General features: G+C 43.4%; 1 non-coding gene across 1 annotated transcript; it reads right to left on the bottom strand.

Moving 5' to 3' along the window:
* Positions 1-378: 378 nt before the first annotated feature.
* LOC147369084 (U6 spliceosomal RNA) lies at positions 379-481 on the bottom strand. The gene has a single exon (XR_015168721.1). It is a non-coding gene; the product is annotated as a U6 spliceosomal RNA (small nuclear RNA).
* Between the last annotated feature and the right edge of the window lie 4,334 nt (positions 482-4,815).

Below are 4,815 nucleotides of genomic sequence, written 5' to 3'. Positions count from 1 at the left end.
CAAGAAATAAGCAAAAAAAAAAAAAAAAAAACATTCTGCCTTGGTTATTATCTGTAATTGCTAAAATGAAAGCAAAAGAGTGTTGCAGATCCTGAGACTGGGCCAAGCTTGGATTACAGCTGGTCTGAGCTACAGGCACTAGTATCAGGGCCACTATCAAAGGGAGAAATGATACTGGAACCACAGTGAGGATATGTATATATTATATATGTTATATTATGGGCTTCCCAGATGGCGCTAGTGGTAAAGAACCCACCTGCCAATGCAGGAGACGTAAGAAATGGGGGTTCGATCCCTGGGTTGGGAAGATCCCATGGAGGGATGGCATGGCAGCCCACTCCAGTATTCTTGCCTGGAGAATTGAAGTTATATATATTTTTAAACTTGGAACGCTTTACAAATTTGCACGTCATTCTTGCACAGGGGCCATGCTAATCTTCTCTGTATCATTCCAATTTTAGTGTATGTGCTGCTGAAGTGCATACAAGCTCTGATAGTGAAGGGCCCTAAATAAGTTTGCTTTATTTATTCTTTGTGGAGGAATTTTTAAAGCTGGAAGACAAAGATGGCTAGAGGCCTCCAATTATCTGGGGCAATGGCCCTGCAATATAATCAAGATAAGAACTGACCCCTGCTGGAGACCCAAGGCCATCCGAACTTGAGTGAGTAAAATGGTCAGAGGATGGAGAAGAGACTTTTCTGGGACTCCTTGATATGGGAGCCCCGTGCGCTGTGATTCCAAAATCTGTATGTGAAGTCCTAACAGTGCTATAGCTAAACTGGGAGGATAAATGGGATAAAGGTGAAAGTCTGGTTGAAAATCTAAGGCATGAACAGACTGTATGAAGTGGTTGCGTCTACTTTGTTGTTTAGTCACTCAATCGCCTCCGACTCTGTGACCCCATGGACTATAGCCCGCCAGGCTCCTCTGTCCATGGGATTTCCCCAGGCAAGAACACTGGAGTGGGAATCTTCCTGACCCAGGGATTGAACCCACATCAAGACTGTATGAAGTGGTTGCGTCTTCTTTACCTGAATGTATTGTGAGGATGGATACTGTGTCTGACTGGGGAAGGCTTCCCCTACCAGCATTGTAAAACAGGAGGCATGGAAATCTACCCTTCTTCCAATATGGATTGGAAACATTAAATGGGAACCTGTGAGAGTGCCTGAGCCCACACAGGTTGTTGATTTGCAATTCCAAAGCCCAGTGTGCAGAGGAGACTGGCGTTTATAGCAAAAGCCTGTGAGTGCCACCTAGTGGCAACTTCTGGGATTTGGGACCAGAACATTCACATTTGAGAGAAAATTATTACTGAAAGACTTGGACACGACTGAGCCTCTAAGCACACACACACAGCTTGCTATTGGGCTTTGAGATTTCCCCTATGACTGGGAGACATCAAATGACCTTGAACCTGAAACACTCATTATGCCTTGGGTGATGATGGAGAAATACTCTAATGGGGAGGGCAATGCCCAGGAGTGTTCCGTCATACAATGGAAGTGTTTCGTACAGGAACATGCCACAGAATGCCAGGTGATACTTACTCTTTTCCTCTAGGGCTGACTCGGAACCACCTAAAGAGCTGCTGGATCATCATCAAAAAATTCTCAAACAACAAATGAAGGGAACCTTCCTACACTGTTGGCAGGAATGTAAATTGGGACAGCCATTATGTACCAGGTGGTGCTAATGGTAAAGAACCTGCCTGCTAATGCAGGAGATAAAAGAGATGTGGATTTAATCCTCGGGTCGGGAAGATTCCCTAGAGGAGGGAGTGACAACCCACTCCAGTATTCTTGTCTGGAGAATCCATGGACAGAGGAGCCTGGCGGGCTACAGTCCATGGGGTCACAAAGAGTTGGACACAACTGAGTGACTTAGTGCACGGCCACTGTGGAGAACAGTATGGAGGTTCCTTAACAAACTAAAAATAGAGTCACCATATGACCCTGCAGCCCCACTTCTGGGCATATATCTGGAGAAAAATATGATCAGAAAGGATACATGCCCCCCAGTGTTCATTGCAGCACTTTCTTACAATAACCAAGACATGGAAGCAACCTAAATGTTCATCAACAGACAGATGGATAAAGAAGGTGTGGTAAATATATACAATGGAATATTACTCGGCCATTAAAAAGAAGGAAATAATGTCATTTGCAGCAAAATGGATGGACCTAGAGAGAGTGATACTGAATGAAGTAAGTCAGACAGAGAAGGAGAAATATTGTAGACATCTCTTATATGTGGAATCTAAAAAGAAATGATGCAAATGAACTTACAAAGCAGAAAGAGACTCATAGGCTTAGAAAACAAACTTATGGTTGCCTGGGGAAAGGGGTGGTTAGGAAGTTTGGGGAGGTTATGTCACAGTGCTGTATTCAAAATGGATAATCAACGAGGACCTAGTATATAGCACATGGAACTCTGCTCAATGCTATGTGCCAGCCTGGATAGGAGGGGGCTTTGGGAGAGAATGGATACATGTATGCATGTCTGCTAAGTTGCAAGTCACTTCAGTCCTGTCTACATCTGTCTGTTTATGGACTGTAGCCCACCAGACTCCTCTGTCCATGGGATTTTTCAGGCAAGAATATTGGAGCAGGTTGCCATTTCCTCCTCCAGGGGATCTTCCCTACCCAGGGATCGAACCTGCATCTCCAGTGACTTCTGCATTGCAGTGGATTCTCTACCGAGCCACCAGGGAAGCCTGGATCCATGTACATGTATGGTGGAATCCCCTCACTGTTGACCTGAAACTACCACAACGTTGTTAATCGGCTATACCCCGATACAAAATAAAAAGTTTGAAAAAAAAAAAAAAAGAGCTGCTGGATCTTCTGGCTACAGGCTACTTGGGCAGTGCCCTATGAGCTGCCCTCCACGGCCAACAAAGAGCCGTTTGGTTTGTGGGCAGAAGCTCCACAGTGAGTGGACACCTTCCTCTTTGTCAGGCTACCACTCTGATAGAAGAAAATCAAAGCAAGTCAACTCAGGGGGCTGATTTGCATTTTTCCTAGCAGTGGTGGAAGGACTTAACAATAGTAAAAAGACCCTATATTTTGGTTTTTACTGACTCACAGGCAGGGTCCAATGGCCTGGCCATATGGCCAGGCAGAGAGCAATGGAAAGCTGGCCTGTTAACAGGATGACCATATGGGGTGCATAGGACATGTCATGCCCAGCAGAAGAACACCTGCCAGATTTGGAAGATGATTTGAATTAACAAATAGGTTTCCTAGGGTGCTCATTTGAGGTGGCCACCTGGGTCCATGAAGTAGATGGACAGAGAGATGTCATCCTCAGAGTAAGTTTGATGGAGAAATGAACAACTGAAACTTCTTTTAAATTGAAGTATAGTTGATTTACAATGTTGTGTTAGTTTCAGGTGTACAGAAAAGTCTTTCAATTATATTTATAATTATATATAACTATTCAATATCACGGTAATCCAAGCCTATGCCCCAACCAGTAATGCTAAAGAAGCTGAAGTTGAACAGTTCTATGAAGACCTACAAGACCTTCTAGAGCTAACACCCAAAAAAGATGTCCTTTTCATTATAGGGGACTGGAATGCAAAAGTAGGAAGTCAAGAAACACCTGGAGTAACAGGCAAATTTGGCCTTGGAATACGGAATGAAGCAGGGCAAAGACTAATAGGGTTTTGCCAAGAAAATGCACTGGTCATAACAAACACCCTATTCCAACAACACAGGAGAAGACTCTACACATGGACATCACCAGATGGTCAACACTGAAATCAGATTGATTATATTCTTTGCAGCCAAAGATGGAGAAGCTCTATACAGTCAACAAAAACAAGACCAGGAGCTGACTGTGGCTCAGATCATGAACTCCTTATTGCCAAATTCAGACTTAAATTGAAGAAAGTAGGGAAAACCACTAGACCATTCAGGTATGACCTAAATCAAACCCCTTATGATTATACAGTGGAAGTGAGAAATAGATTTAAGGGCCTAGACCTGATAGATAGAGTGCCTGATGAACTATGGAATGAGGTTCGTGACATTGTACAGGAGACAGGGATCAATACCATCCCCATGGAAAAGAAATGCAAAAAAGCAAAATGGCTGTCTGGGGAGGCCTTACAAATAGCTGTGAAAAGAAGAGAAGTGAAAAGCAAAGGAGAAAAGGAAAGATACAAGCATTTGAATGCAGAGTTCCAAAGAATAACAAGAAGAGATAAGAAAGCCTTCCTCAGCAATCAATGCAAAGAAATAGAGGAAAACAACAGAATGGGAAAGACCAGAGATCTCTTCAAGAAAATTAGAGATACCAAGGGAACATTTCATGCAAAGATGGGCTCGATAAAGGACAGAAATGGGATGGACCCAACAGAAGCAAAAGATATTAGGAAGAGGTGGCAAGAATACACAGAAGAACTGTACAAAAAAGATCTTCACGACCCAGATAATCATGATGGTGTGATCACTGACCTAGAGCCAGACATCCTGTAATGTGAAGTCAAGTGGGCCTTAGAAAGCATCACTACGAACAAAGCTAGTGGAGGTGATGGAATTCCAGTTGAGCTCTTTCAAATCCTGAAAGATGATGCTGTGAAAGTGCTGCACTCAATATGCCAGCAAATCTGGAAAACTCAGCAGTGGCCACAGGACTGGAAAAGTCAGTTTTCATTCCAATCCCAAAGAAAGGCAATGCCAAAGAATGCTCAAACTACCACACAATTGCACTCATCTCACATGCTAGTAAAGTAATGCTCAAAATTCTCCAAGCCAGGCTTCAGCAATACATGAACTGTGAACTTCCAGATGTTCAAGCTGGTTTTA

Source organism: Bos grunniens, chromosome 7 (assembly GCF_055505025.1).
Source record: "Bos grunniens cultivar Pamir isolate PY7600 chromosome 7, Bosgru_T2T1.0, whole genome shotgun sequence".
Taxonomy (NCBI): Eukaryota; Metazoa; Chordata; class Mammalia; order Artiodactyla; family Bovidae; genus Bos; species Bos grunniens.
The sequence above is the reverse complement of the archived record's forward strand: the minus strand, read 5'-3'. Positions and strand labels throughout refer to the sequence as shown.